Below are 16326 nucleotides of genomic sequence, written 5' to 3' on the forward strand. Positions count from 1 at the left end.
AATAAGAAGGTCCAAAGGATACAGTAAACCTGAAGTGAAGCATCGGAATCTATAACTAATGTCACAGGAATCGTTTCAAACATAAACAGAAGGAAGAGTCAGTCTTCTTGTACTTAAGTCGGCATTGTGCTTTTCTATTTAATTCCCATGCAATATCTGTGTTTCATCGTCAATAAGAAGGTCCAAGGGATACAGTAAACCTGAAGTGAAGCATCGGAATCTATATGTAGTGGCACAGGAATGGTTCAAAACATAGACAGTAGGAAGAGTCTGTCTTCCTGTACTTAATTCCGCATTGTGTCTTTTGTATTTAATTCCGATGCAATATCTGTGTTTCATCGTCACTAAGAAGGTCCAAGGGCTACAATAAACCTGAAGTAAAGCATCGGAATCTGTAACTAACGTCACTGGAGTGGTTCAAAACATAGACAGTAAGAAGAGTCAGTCTTATTGTACTTTAGTCGGTATTATGCCTTTTCTATTTTATTAAGATGCAATTTCTGGGTTTCATCGTCAAAAAGAAATTCAGAGGGATACAGTAAACCTGAAGTGAAGCATCGGAATCTATAACTAGTGTCACAGGAAAGGTTCAAAACATAGACAGTATAAAGAGTCAGTCTTCTTGTACTTAAGTCGGCATTGTGCTTTTTCTATTTCATTCCAATGCAATTTCAGTGTTTCATCGTCAATAAGAATGTCAGAGGGATACAGTAAACCTGAAGGGAAACATCGGAATCTGTAACTTGCGTCACAGGAATCGTTCAAAACATAGACAGTAGGAAGAGTCAGTCTTCTTGTACTTAAGTCGGCATTGTGCCTTTTGTATTTAATTCCGGTGCAAGTTCTGTGTTTCATCGTCAAAAAGAAGGTCAGAGGGATACAGTAAACCTGAAGTGAAGCATCGGAATCTATAACTAGTGTCACAGGAAAGGTTCAAAACATAGACAGTAGGAAGAGTCAGTCTTCTTGTACTTAAGTCGGCATTGTGCTTTTTGTATTTAATTCCGATGCAATTTCTGTTTTTCATCGTCAATAATAAGGTCAGAGGGATACAGTAAACCTGAAGTGTAGCATCGGAATCTATAACTAGTGTCACAGGAATGGTTGAAATTATAGACAGTAAGGAGAGTCAGTCTTCTTGTACTTAAGTCGGCATTGTGCCATTTGTATTTAAGTCCGATGCAATTTCTGTGTTTCAACGTCAATAAGAAGGTCAGAGGGATACAGTAAACCTGAAGTGAAGCATCGGAATCTGTAACTTGCGTCAGAGGAATAGTTCAAAACATAGACAGTAAGAAGAGTCAGTCTTCTTGTACTAAAGTCGGCATTGTCCTTTTCTATTTAATTCCGATGCAATATCTGTGTTTCATCGTCAATAAGAACGTCCAAGGGATACAATAAACCTGAAGTGAAGCATTGGAATCTATAACTAGTGTCACAGGAGTGGTTCAAAGCATAGTCACTAAGAAGAGTCAGTCTTCTTGTACTTATGTCGGCATTGTGCCTTTTGTATTTAATTCCGATGCAATTTCTGTGTTGCATCGTCAATAAGAACGTCCAAGGGATACAATAAACCTGAAGTGAAGCATCGGAATCTATAACTAGTGTCACAGGAATGGTTCAAACATGGACTGTGTGAAGAGTCAGTCTTCTTGTACTTAAGTCAGCATTGTGCCTTTTGTATGTAATTCCGATACAATTTCTGTGTTTCATTGTCAATAAGAAGGTCAGAGAATTACAGAAAACCTGAAGTGAAGCATCGGAATATATAACTAGTGTCACAGGAATGGTTCAAAACAAAGACAGTAGGAAGAGTCAGTCTTCCTGTACTTAAGTCAGCATTGTGCCTTTTGTATTTAATTCCGATGCACTTTCTGTGTTTCATGGTCAATAAGAAGGTCCAAGGGATACAGTAAACCTGAAATGAAGCATCGGAATCAGTAACTAGTGTCACAGGAATGTTTCAAAACATAGACAGTAGGAAGAGTCAGTATACATGTACTTAAGTCGGCATTATGCCTTTGTATTTAATTCCGATGCAATTTCTGTGTTTCATCGTCAATAAGAAGGTCAGAGGGATACAGTAAACCTGAAGTGAAGCATCGGAATCCATAACTAGTGTCACAGGAATGGTTCAAAGCATAGACAGTAAGAAAGGTCAGTCTTCTTGTACTTAAGTCGGCATTGTGACTTTTGTATTTAATTCCGATGCAATTTCTGTGTTTTATCGTCAATAAGAAGATCAGAGTGATACAGAAAACCTGAAGTGAAGCATCGGAATCTATAACTAGTGTCATAGGAATGGTTTAAAACATAGACAGTAGGAAGAGTCAGTCTTCTTGTACTTAAGTCGGCATTGTGCCTTTTCTATTTAATTCCGATGCAATTTCTGTATTTCGTCGCCAATAAGAAGGTCCAAAAGATACAGTAAACCTGAAGTGAAGCATCGGAATCTATAACTAATGTCACAGGAATCGTTTCAAACATAGACAGAAGGAAGAGTCAGTCTTCTTGTACTTAAGTCGGCATTGTGCTTTTCTATTTAATTCCCATGCAATATCTGTGTTTCATCGTCAATAAGAAGGTCCAAGGGATACAGTAAACCTGAAGTGAAGCATCGGAATCTATATCTAGTGTCACAGGAATGGTTCAAAACATAGACAGTAGGAAGAGTCCGTCTTCCTGTACTTAATTCCGAATTGTGCCTTTTGTATTTAATTCCGATGCAATATCTGTGTTTCATCGTCACTAAGAAGGTCCAAGGGCTACAATAAACCTGGAGTAAAGCATCGGAATCTGTAACTATCGTCACTGGAGTGGTTCAAAACATAGACAGTAAGAAGAGTCAGTCTTATTGTACTTTAGTCGGCATTATGCCTTTTCTATTTTATTAAGATGCAATTTCTGGGTTTCATCGTCAAAAAGAAATTCAGAGGGATACAGTAAACCTGAAGTGAAGCATCGGAATCTATAACTAGTGTTACAGGAAAGGTACAAAACATAGACAGTATAAAGAGTCAGTCTTCTTGTACTTAAGTCGGCATTGTGCTTTTTCTATTTCATTCCAATGCAATTTCAGTGTTTCATCGTCAATAAGAATGTCAGAGGGATACAGTAAACCTGAAGTGAAACATCGGAATCTGTAACTTGCGTCACAGGAATCGTTCAAAACATAGACAGTAGGAAGAGTCAGTCTTCTTGTACTTAAGTCGGCATTGTGCCTTTTGTATTTAATTCCGGTGCAATTTCTGTGTTTCATCGTGAAAAAGAAGGTCAGAGGGATACAGTAAACCTGAAGTGAAGCGTCGGAATCTATAACTAGTGTCACAGGAACGGTTCAAAACATAGACAGTAGGAAGAGTCAGTCTTCTTGTACTTAAGTCGGCATTGTGCTTTTTGTATTTAATTCCGATGCTATATCTGTGTTTCATCGACAATAAGAAGGTCCAAGGGCTACAGTAAACCTGAAGTGAAGCATCGGAATCTGTAACTAGCGTCACAGGAGTGGTCCAAAACATGGACAGTTTACAAGAGTCAGTCTTCTTGTACTTAAGTCGGCATTGTGCATTTTCTATTTAATTCCGATGCAATTTCTGTTTTTCATCGTCAATAATAAGGTCAGAGGGATACAGTAAACCTGAAGTGTAGCATCGGAATCTATAACTAGTGTCACAGGAATGGTTGAAATTATAGACAGTAAGGAGAGTCAGTCTTCTTGTACTTAAGTCGGCATTGTGCCATTTGTATTTAAGTCCGATGCAATTTCTGTGTTTCAACGTCAATAAGAAGGTCAGAGGGATACAGTAAACCTGAAGTGAAGCATCGCAATCTATAACTAGTGTCACAGGAATGGTTCAAAACAGTCAGTAAGAAGAGGGAGACTTCTTGTACTTAAGTCGGCATTGCGCATTTTGTATTTAATTCCGATGCAATTTCTGTGTTTCATCGTCAATGAGAAGGTCCAAGGGATACAGTAAACATGAAGTTAAGCATCGGAATCTATAACTAGTGTCACAGGAATGGTTCAAAACATAGACAGTAAGAAGAGTCAGTCTTCTTGTACTTAAGTCGGCATTGTGCTTTTTCTATTTAATTCCGATGCAATTTCTGTGTTTCATCGTCAATAATAAGGTCAGAGGGATACAGTAAACCTGACGTGTAGCATCGGAATCTATAACTAGTGTCACAGGAATTGTTCAAATCATAGTCAGTAAGAAAAGTCAGTCTTCTTGTACTTAAGTCGGCATTGTGCTTTTTCTATTTCATTTCGATGCAATTTCAGTGTTTCATCGTCAACAAGAATGTCAGAGGGATACAGTAAACCTGAAGGGGAACATCGGAATCTGTAACTTGCGTCAGAGGATTGGTTCAAAACATAGACAGTAAGAAGAGTCATTCTTCTTGTACTTTAGTCGGCATTGTGCCTTTTCTATTTAATTCCGATGCAATTTCTGTGTTTCATCTTCAATAAGAAGGTCCAAGGGATACAGTAAACCTGAAGTGAAGCATCGGAATCTATATCTAGTGTCACAGGAATGGTTGAAATTATAGACAGTAAGGAGAGTCAGTCTTCTTGTACTTATGTCGGCATTCTGCCTTTTCTATTTAATTCCGATGCAATTTCTGTGTTTCATCGTCAATTAGAAGGTCAGAGGGATACAGTAAACCTGAAGTGAAACATCGGAATCTGTAACTTGCGTCACAGGAATCGTTCAAACATAGACAGTAGGAAGAGTCAGTTTTCTTGAACTTAAGTCGGCATTGTGCCTTTTGTATTTAATTCAGATGCAATATCTGTGTTTCATCGTCAATAGGAAGGTCCAACGGCTACAGTAAACCTGAAGTGAAGCATCGGAATCTGTAACTAGCGTCACAGGAGTGGTTCAAAACATAGCCAGTAAGAAGAGTCAGTCTTCTTGTACTTAAGTCGGCACTGTGCTTTTCTATTTAATTCCGATGCAATTTCTGTGTTTCATCGTCAATTAGAAGGTCAGAGGGATACAGTAAACCTGAAGTGAAACATCGGAATCTGTAACTTGCGTCACAGGAGTCGTTCAAAACATAGACAGTAGGAAGAGTCAGTCTTCTTGTACTTAAGTCGGCATTGTGCCTTTTGTATTTAATTCCGGTGCAATTTCTGTGTTTCATCGTCAAAAAGATGGTCAGAGGGATACAGTAAACCTGAAGTGAAGCATCGGAATCTAAAACTAGTGTCACAGGAATGGTTCAAAACATAGACAGTAGGAAGCGACAGTCTTCTTGTAATTAAGGCGGCGTTGTGCCTTTTGTATTTAATTCCGATGCAATATCTGTGTTTCATCGTCAATAAGAAGGTCCAAGGGCTACAGTTAACCTAAAGTGAAGCATCGGAATCTCTAACTAGCGTCACAGGAGTGGTTCAAAACATAGTCAGAACGAGTAGTCAGTCTTCTTGTACTTATGTCGGCATTGTGCCTTTTGTATTTAATTCCGATGCAATTTCTGTGTTTCATCGTCAATAAGAACGTCCAAGGGCTACAGTAAACCTGAAGTGTAGCATCGCAATCTGCAACTAGCGTCACAGGAGTGGTCCAAAACATAGACAGTTTATAAGAGTCAGTCTTCTTGTACTTAAGTCGGCATTGTGCATTTTGTATTTAATTCCGATGCAATTTCTGTGTTTCATCGTCAAAAAGAAGGTCAGAGGGATACAGTAAACCTGAAGTGAAGCATCGGAATCTATAACTAGTGTCACAGGAATGGTTCAAAACATAGACCGTAGGAAGAGACAGTCTTCTTGTACTTAAGGCGGCGTTGTGCCTTTTGTATTTAATTCCGATGCAATATCTGTGTTTAATCGTCAATAAGAAGGTCCAAGGGCTACAGTTAACCTAAAGTGAAGCATCGGAATCTCTAACTAGCGTCACAGGAGTGGTTCAAAGCATAGTCAGAACGAGGAGTCAGTCTTCTTGTACTTATGTCGGCATTGTGCCATTTATATTTAATTCCGCTGCAATTTCTGTGTTTCATCGTCAATAAGAACGTCCAAGGGATACAATAAACCTGAAGTGAAGCATCGGAATCTATAACTAGTGTCACAGGAATGGTTCAAAACATAGACAGTAGGAAGAGTCCGTCTTCCTGTACTTATTTCCGCATTGTGCCTTTTGTATTTAATTCCGATGCAATATCTGTGTTTCATCGTCAATAAGAAGGTCCAAGGGCTACAATAAACCTGAAGTAAAGCATCGGAATCTGTAACTATCGTCACAGGAGTGGTTCAAAACATAGACAGTAAGAAGAGTCAGTCTTATTGTACTTTAGTCGGCATTATGCCTTTTCTATTTTATTCCGATACAATTTCTGTGTTTCATCGTCAAAAGAAATTCAGAGGGATACAGTAAACCTGAAGTGAAGCATCGGAATCTATAACTAGTGTCACAGGAAAGGTTCAAAACATAGAGAGTATGAAGAGTCAGTCTTCTTGTACTTAAGTCGGCATTGTGCTTTTTCTATTCCATTCCGATGCAATTTCAGTGTTTCATCGTCAATAAGAATGTAAGAGAGATACAGTAAACCTGAAGTGAAGCATCGGAACCTGTAACTTGCGTCAGAGGAATGGTTCAAAACATAGACAGTAAGAAGAAACAGTCTTCTTGTACTTAAGTCAGCATTGTGCCTTTTCTATTTAATTCCGATGCCATTTCTGTGTTTCATCGTCAATAAGAAGGTCCAAGGGATACAGTAAACCTGAAGTGAAGCATCGGAATCTATATCTAGTGTCACAGGAATGGTTCAAAACATAGGCAGTAAGGAGAGTCAGTCTTCTTGTACTTTAGTCGGCATTGTGCCATTTGTATTTAATTCCGATGCAATTTCTGTGTTTCAACGTCAATAAGAAGGTCAGAGGGTTACAGTAAACCTGAAGTGAAGCATCGGAATCTATAACTAGTGTCACAGGATTGGTTCAAAACAGACAGTAAGAAGAGTCAGTCTTCTTGTACTTAAGTCGGCATTGTGCCATTTGTATTTATTTCCGATGCAATTTCTGTGTTTCATCGTCAATGAGAAGGTCAGAGGGATACAGTAAACCTGAAGTGTAGCATCTGAATCTATAACTAGTGTCACAGGAATGGTTCAAAACATAGGCAGTAGGAAGAGTCAGTCATCTTGTACTTAAGTCGGCATTGTACCTTTTGTATTAATTCCGATCCAATTTCTGTGTTTCATCTTCAATAAGAAGGTCCAAGGGATAGAGTTAACCTGAAGTGAAGCATCGGAATCTATAACTAGTGTCACAGGAATGGTTCAAAGCATAGACAGTAAGAAAGGTCAGTCTTCTTGTACTTAACTCGGCATTGTGCCTTTTGTATTTAATTCCGATGCAATTTCTGTGTTTCATCGTCAATAAGAAGATCAGAGGGATACAGAAAACCTGAAGTGAAGCATCGGGATCTATAACTAGTGTCACAGGAATGGTTCAAAACATAGACAGTAGGAAGAGTCAGTCTTCTTGTACTTAAGTCAGCATTGTGCCTTTTCTATATAATTCCGATGCGCTTACTGTGTTTCATGGTCAATAAGATGGTCCAAGGGATACAGTAAACCTGAAATGAAGCGTCGGAATCTATAACTAGTGTCACAGGAATGTTTCAAAACATAGACAGTAGGAAGAGTCAGTCTACATGTACTCAAGTCGGCATTGTGCCCTTTGTATTTAATTCAGATGCAATTTCTGTGTTTCATCGTCAATAGGAAAGTCAGAATGATACAGTAAACCTGAAGTGAAGCATCGGAATCTATAACTAGTGTCACAGGAGTGGTTCAAAACATAGTCAGTAAGAAGAGTCAGTCTTCTTGTACTTATGTCGGCATTGTGCCTTTTGTATTTAATTCCGATGCAATTTCTGTGTTGCATCGTCAATAAGAACGTCCAAGGGATACAATAAACCTGAAGTGAAGCATCGGAATCTATAACTAGTGTCACAGGAATGGTTCAAACATAGACTGTGTGAAGAGTCAGTCTTCTTGTACTTAAGTCAGCATTGTGCCTTTTGTATTTAATTCCGATACAATTTCTGTGTTTCATTGTCAATAAGAAGGTCAGAGAATTACAGAAAACCTGAAGTGAAGCATCGGAATATATAACTAGTGTCACAGGAATGGTTCAAAACATAGACAGTAGGAAGAGTCAGTCTTCCTGTACTTAAGTCAGCATTGTGCCTTTTGTATTTAATTCCGATGCACTTTCTGTGTTTCATGGTCAATAATAAGGTCCAAGGGATACAGTAAACCTGAAATGAAGCATCGAAATCAGTAACTAGTGTCACAGGAATGTTTCAAAACATAGACAGTAGGAAGAGTCAGTACACATGTACTTAAGTCGGCATTATGCCTTTGTATTTAATTCCGATGCAATTTCTGTGTTTCATCGTCAATAAGAAGGTCAGAGGGATACAGTAAACCTGGAGTGAAGCATCGGAATCAATAACTAGTGTCACAGGAATGGTTCAAAACATAGACAGTAAGAAAGGTCAGTCTTCTTGTACTTAAGTCGGCATTGTGACTTTTGTATTTAATTCCGATGCAATTTCAGTGTTTTATCGTCAATAAGAAGATCAGAGTGATACAGAAAACCTGAAGTGAAGCATAGGAATCTATAACTAGTGTCATAGGAATGGTTCAAAACATAGACAGTAGGAAGAGTCAGTCTTCTTGTACTTAAGTCGGCATTGTGCCTTTTCTATTTAATTCCGATGCAATTTCTGTATTTCGTCGCCAATAAGAAGGTCCAAAGGATACAGTAAACCTGAAGTGAAGCATCGGAATCTATAACTAATGTCACAGGAATCGTTTCAAACATAGACAGAAGGACGAGTCAGTCTTCTTGTACTTAAGTCGGCATTGTGCTTTTCTATTTAATTCAAATGCAATATCTGTGTTTCATCGTCAATAAGAAGGTCCAAGGGATACAGTAAACCTGAAGTGAAGCATCGGAATCTATATCTAGTGTCACAGGAAAGGTTCAAAACATAGACAGTAGGAAGAGTCCGTCTTCCTGTACTTAATTCCGCATTGTGCCTTTTGTATTTAATTCCGATGCAACATCTGTGTTTCATCGTCAATAAGAAGGTCCAAGGGCTACAATAAACCTGAAGTAAAGCATCGGAATCTGTAACTATCGTCACAGGAGTGGTTCAAAACATAGACAGTAAGAAGAGTCAGTCTTATTGTACTTTAGTCGGCATTATGCCTTTTCTACTTTATTCCGATGCAATTTCTGTGTTTCATCGTCAAAAAGAAATACAGAGGGATACAGTAAACCTGAAGTGAAGCATCGGAATCTATAACTAGTGTCACAGGAAAGGTTCAAAACATAGACAGTATGAAGAGTCAGTCTTCTTGTACTTTAGTCGGCATTGTGCTTTTTCTATTTCATTCCAATGCAATTTCAGTGTTTCATCGTCAATAAGAATGTCAGAGGGATACAGTAAACCTGAAGTGAAACATCGGAATCTGTAACTTCCGTCACAGGAATCGTTCAAAACATAGACAGTAGGAAGAGTCAGTCTTCTTGTACTTAAGTCGGCATTGTGCTTTTTGTATTTAATTCCGATGCTATATCTGTGTTTCATCGACAATAAGAAGGTCCAAGGGCTACAGTAAACCTGAAGTGAAGCATCGGAATCTGTAACTAGCGTCACAGGAGTGGTCCAAAACATAGACAGTTTATAAGAGTCAGTCTTCTTGTACTTAAGTCGGCATCGTGCCTTTTCTATTTAATTCCGATGCAATTTTTGTTTTTCATCGTCAATAATAAGGTCAGAGGGATACAGTAAACCTGAAGTGTAGCATCGGAATCTATAACTAGTGTCACAGGAATGGTTGAAATTACAGACAGTAAGGAGAGTCAGTCTTCTTGTACTTAAGTCGGCATTGTGCCTTTTCTATTTAATTCCGATGCAATTTCTGTGTTTCATCGTCAATTAGAAGGTCAGAGGGATACAGTAAACCTGAAGTGAAGCATCGCAATCTATAACTAGTGTCACAGGAATAGTTCAAAACAGTCAGTAAGAAGAGGGAGACTTCTTGTACTTAAGTCGGCATTGCGCATTTTGTATTTAATTCCCATGCAATTTCTGTGTTTCATCGTCAATAAGAAGGACCAAGGGATACAGGAAACATGAAGTTAAGCATCGGAATCTATAACTAGTGTCACAGGAATGGTTCAAAACATAGACAGTAAGAAGAGTCAGTCTTCTTGTACTTAAGTCGGCATTGTGCTTTTTCTATTTAATTCCGATGCAATTTCTGTGTTTCATCGTCAATAATAAGGTCAGAGGGATACAGTAAACCTGAAGTGTAGCATCGGAATCTATAACTAGTGTCACAGGAATTGTTCAAATCATAGTCAGTAAGAAAAGTCAGTCTTCTTGTACTTATGTCGGCATTGTGCTTTTTCGATTTCATTTCGATGCAATTTCAGTGTTTCATCGTCAACAAGAATGTCAGAGGGATACAGTAAACCTGAAGGGAAGCATCGGAATCTGTAACTTGCGTCAGAGGATTGGTTCAAACATAGACAGTAAGAAGAGTCAGTCTTCTTGTACTTTAGTCGGCATTGTGCCTTTTCTATTTAATTCCGATGCAATTTCTGTGTTTCATCTTCAATAAGAAGGTCCAAGGGATACAGTAAAACTGAAGTGAAGCATCGGAATCTATATCTAGTGTCACAGGAATGGTTGAAATTATAGACAGTAAGGAGAGTCAGTCTTCTTGTACTTAAGTCGGCATTGTTCCTTTTCTATGTAATTCCGATGCAATTTCTGTGTTTCATCGTCAATAATAAGGTCAGAGGGATACAGTAAACCTGAAGTGTAGCATCTGAATCCATAACTAGTGTCACAGGAATGGTTCAAAACATAGGCAGTAGGAAGAGTCAGTCATCTTGTACTTAAGTCGGCATTGTACCTTTTGTATTAATTCCGATCCAATTTCTGTGTTTCATCTTCAATAAGAAGGTCCAAGGGATAGAGTTAACCTGAAGTGAAGCATCGGAATCTATAACTAGTGTCACAGGAATGGTTCAAAGCATAGACAGTAAGAAAGGTCAGTCTTCTTGTACTTAACTCGGCATTGTGCCTTTTGTATTTAATTCCGATGCAATTTCTGTGTTTCATCGTCAATAAGAAGATCAGAGGGATACAGAAAACCTGAAGTGAAGCATCGGGATCTATAACTAGTGTCACAGGAATGGTTCAAAACATAGACAGTAGGAAGAGTCAGTCTTCTTGTACTTAAGTCAGCATTGTGCCTTTTCTATATAATTCCGATGCACTTACTGTGTTTCATGGTCAATAAGATGGTCCAAGGGATACAGTAAACCTGAAATGAAGCGTCGGAATCTAAAACTAGTGTCACAGGAATGTTTCAAAACATAGACAGTAGGAAGAGTCAGTCTACATGTACTCAAGTCGGCATTGTGCCCTTTGTATTTAATTCAGATGCAATTTCTGTGTTTTATCGTCAATAGGAAAGTCAGAATGATACAGTAAACCTGAAGTGAAGCATCGGAATCTATAACTAGTGTCACAGGAGTGGTTCAAAACATAGTCAGTAAGAAGAGTCAGTCTTCTTGTACTTATGTCGGCATTGTGCCTTTTGTATTTAATTCCGCCGCAATTTCTGTGTTGCATCGTCAATAAGAACGTCCAAGGGATACAGTAAACCTGTAGTGAAGCATCGGAATCTATAACTAGTGTCACAGGAACGGTTCAAACCATAGACAGTAGGAAGAGTCAGTCTTCTTGTACTTAAGTAGCATTGTGCCTTTTCTATTTAATTCCGATGCAATTTCTGTGCTTCATCGTCAATAAAAAGGTCAGAGGGATACAGTAAACCTGAAGTGTAGCAACGGAATCTATAACTAGTGTCACAGAAATGGTTCAAATCATAGTCAGTAAGAAGAGTCAGTCTTCTTGTACTTAAGTCGGCATTGTGCTTTTTCTATTTCATAAAGATGCAATTCCAGTGTTTCATCGTCAATAAGAATGTCAGAGGGATACAGTAAACCTGAAGTGAAGCATCGGAATCTGTAACTTGCGTCAGAGGAATAGTTCAAAACATAGACAGTAAGAAGAGTCAGTCTTCTTGTACTAAAGTCGGCATTGTGCTTTTCTATTTAATTCCGATGCAATATATGTGTTTCATCGTCAATAAGAACGTCCAAGGGATACAATAAACCTGAAGTGAAGCATCGGAATCTATAACTAGTGTCACAGGAGTGGTTCAAAACATAGTCAGTAAGAAGAGTCAGTCTTCTTGTACTTATGTCGGCATTGTGCCTTTTGTATTTAATTCCGATGCAATTTCTGTGTTGCATCGTCAATAAGAACGTCCAAGGGATACAATAAACCTGAAGTGAAGCATCGGAATCTATAACTAGTGTCACAGGAATGGTTCAAACATAGACTGTGTGAAGAGTCAGTCTTCTTGTACTTAAGTCAGCATTGTGCCTTTTGTATTTAATTCCGATACAATTTCTGTGTTTCATTGTCAATAAGAAGGTCAGAGAATTACAGAAAACCTGAAGTGAAGCATCGGAATATATAACTAGTGTCACAGGAATGGTTCAAAACATAGACAGTAGGAAGAGTCAGTCTTCCTGTACTTAAGTCAGCATTGTGCCTTTTGTATTTAATTCCGATGCACTTTCTGTGTTTCATGGTCAATAATAAGGTCCAAGGGATACAGTAAACCTGAAATGAAGCATCGGAATCAGTAACTAGTGTCACAGGAATGTTTCAAAACATAGACAGTAGGAAGAGTCAGTACACATGTACTTAAGTCGGCATTATGCCTTTGTATTTAATTCCGATGCAATTTCTGTGTTTCATCGTCAATAAGAAGGTCAGAGGGATACAGTAAACCTGAAGTGAAGCATCGGAATCAATAACTAGTGTCACAGGAATGGTTCAAAGCATAGACAGTAAGAAAGGTCAGTCTTCTTGTACTTAAGTCGGCATTGTGACTTTTGTATTTAATTCCGTTGCAATTTCAGTGTTTTATCGTCAATAAGAAGATCAGAGTGATACAGAAAACCTGAAGTGAAGCATAGGAATCTATAACTAGTGTCATAGGAATGGTTCAAAACATAGACAGTAGGAAGAGTCAGTCTTCTTGTACTTAAGTCGGCATTGTGCCTTTTCTATTTAATTCCGATGCAATTTCTGTATTTCGTCGCCAATAAGAAGGTCCAAAGGATACAGTAAACCTGAAGTGAAGCATCGGAATCTATAACTAATGTCACAGGAATCGTTTCAAACATAGACAGAAGGAAGAGTCAGTCTTCTTGTACTTAAGTCGGCATTGTGCTTTTCTATTTAATTCCCATGCAATATCTGTGTTTCATCGTCAATAAGAAGGTCCAAGGGATACAGTAAACCTGAAGTGAAGCATCGGAATCTATATCTAGTGTCACAGGAAAGGTTCAAAACATAGACAGTAGGAAGAGTCCGTCTTCCTGTACTTAATTCCGCATTGTGCCTTTTGTATTTAATTCCGATGCAACATCTGTGTTTCATTGTCAATAAGAAGGTCCAAGGGCTACAATAAACCTGAAGTAAAGCATCGGAATCTGTAACTATCGTCACAGGAGTGGTTCAAAACATAGACAGTAAGAAGAGTCAGTCTTATTGTACTTTAGTCGGCATTATGCCTTTTCTACTTTATTCCGATGCAATTTCTGTGTTTCATCGTCAAAAAGAAATACAGAGGGATACAGTAAACCTGAAGTGAAGCATCGGAATCTATAACTAGTGTCACAGGAAAGGTTCAAAACATAGACAGTATGAAGAGTCAGTCTTCTTGTACTTTAGTCGGCATTGTGCTTTTTCTATTTCATTCCAATGCAATTTCAGTGTTTCATCGTCAATAAGAATGTCAGAGGGATACAGTAAACCTGAAGTGAAACATCGGAATCTGTAACTTCCGTCACAGGAATCGTTCAAAACATAGACAGTAGGAAGAGTCAGTCTTCTTGTACTTAAGTCGGCATTGTGCTTTTTGTATTTAATTCCGATGCTATATCTGTGTTTCATCGACAATAAGAAGGTCCAAGGGCTACAGTAAACCTGAAGTGAAGCATCGGAATCTGTAACTAGCGTCACAGGAGTGGTCCAAATCATAGACAGTTTATAAGAGTCAGTCTTCTTGTACTTAAGTCGGCATCGTGCCTTTTCTATTTAATTCCGATGCAATTTTTGATTTTCATCGTCAATAATAAGGTCAGAGGGATACAGTAAACCTGAAGTGTAGCATCGGAATCTATAACTAGTGTCACAGGAATGGTTGAAATTATAGACACTAAGGAGAGTCAGTCTTCTTGTACTTAAGTCGGCATTGTGCCTTTTCTATTTAATTCCGATGCAATTTCTGTGTTTCATCGTCAATTAGAAGGTCAGAGGGATACAGTAAACCTGAAGTGAAGCATCGCAATCTATAACTAGTGTCACAGGAATAGTTCAAAACAGTCAGTAAGAAGAGGGAGACTTCTTGTACTTAAGTCGGCATTGCGCATTTTGTATTTAATTCCCATGCAATTTCTGTGTTTCATCGTCAATAAGAAGGACCAAGGGATACAGTAAACATGAAGTTAAGCATCGGAATCTATAACTAGTGTCACAGGAATGGTTCAAAACATAGACAGTAAGAAGAGTCAGTCTTCTTGTACTTAAGTCGGCATTGTGCTTTTTCTATTTAATTCCGATGCAATTTCTGTGTTTCATCGTCAATAATAAGGTCAGAGGGATACAGTAAACCTGAAGTGTAGCATCGGAATCTATAACTAGTGTCACAGGAATTGTTCAAATCATAGTCAGTAAGAAAAGTCAGTCTTCTTGTACTTATGTCGGCATTGTGCTTCTTCGATTTCATTTCGATGCAATTTCAGTGTTTCATCGTCAACAAGAATGTCAGAGGGATACAGTAAACCTGAAGGGAAGCATCGGAATCTGTAACTTGCGTCAGAGGATTGGTTCAAACATAGACAGTAAGAAGAGTCAGTCTTCTTGTACTTTAGTCGGCATTGTGCCTTTTCTATTTAATTCCGATGCAATTTCTGTGTTTCATCTTCAATAAGAAGGTCCAAGGGATACAGTAAAACTGAAGTGAAGCATCGGAATCTATATCTAGTGTCACAGGAATGGTTGAAATTATAGACAGTAAGGAGAGTCAGTCTTCTTGTACTTAAGTCGGCATTGTTCCTTTTCTATGTAATTCCGATGCAATTTCTGTGTTTCATCGTCAATTAGAAGGTCAGAGGGATACAGTAAACCTGAAGTGAAACATCGGAATCTGTAACTTGCGTCACAGGAATCGTTCAAAACATAGACAGTAGGAAGAGTCAGTTTTCTTGTACTTAAGTCGGCATTGTGCCTTTTGTATTTAATTCAGATGCAATATCTGTGTTTCATCGTCAATAGGAAGGTCCAAGGGCTACAGTAAACCTGAAGTGAAACATCGGAATCTGTAACTTGCGTCACAGGAATCGTTCAAAACATAGACAGTAGGAAGAGTCAGTCTTCTTGTACTTAAGTCGGCATTGTGCCTTTTGTATTTAATTCCGGTGCAATTTCTGTGTTTCATCGTCTAAAAGATGGTCAGAGGGATACAGTAAACCTGAAGTGAAGCATCGGAATCTATAACTAGTGTCACAGGAACGGTTCAAAACATAGACAGTAGGAAGAGTCAGTCTTCTTGTACTTAAGTGGGCACTGTGATTTTTGTATTTAATTCCGATGCTATATCTGTGTTTCATCGACAATAAGAAGGTCCAAGGGCTACAGTAAACCTGAAGTGAAGCATCGGAATCTGTAACTAGCGTCACAGGAGTGGTCCAAAACATAGACAGTTTATAAGAGTCAGTCTTCTTGTTCTTAAGTCGGCATTGTGCATTTTGTATTTAATTCCGATGCAATTTCTGTGTTTCATCGTCAAAAAGAAATTCAGAGGGATACAGTAAACCTGAAGTGAAGCATCGGAATCTATAACTAGTGTCACAGGAATGGTTCAAAACATAGACAGTAGGAAGAGACAGTCTTCTTGTACTTAAGGCGGCGTTGTGCCTTTTGTATTTAATTCCGATGCAATATCTGTGTTTCATCGTCAATAAGAAGGTCCAAGGGCTACATTTAACCTAAAGTGAAGCATCGGAATCTCTAACTAGCGTCACAGGAGTGGTTCAAAACATAGTCAGAACGAGGAGTCAGTCTTCTTGTACTTATGTCGGCATTGTGCCTTTTGTATTTAATTACGATGCAATTTCTGTGTTTCATCGTCAATAGGAAC

The sequence above is a fragment of the Schistocerca americana genome, chromosome 10 (assembly GCF_021461395.2).
Source record: "Schistocerca americana isolate TAMUIC-IGC-003095 chromosome 10, iqSchAmer2.1, whole genome shotgun sequence".
Classification (NCBI taxonomy): Eukaryota; Metazoa; Arthropoda; class Insecta; order Orthoptera; family Acrididae; genus Schistocerca; species Schistocerca americana.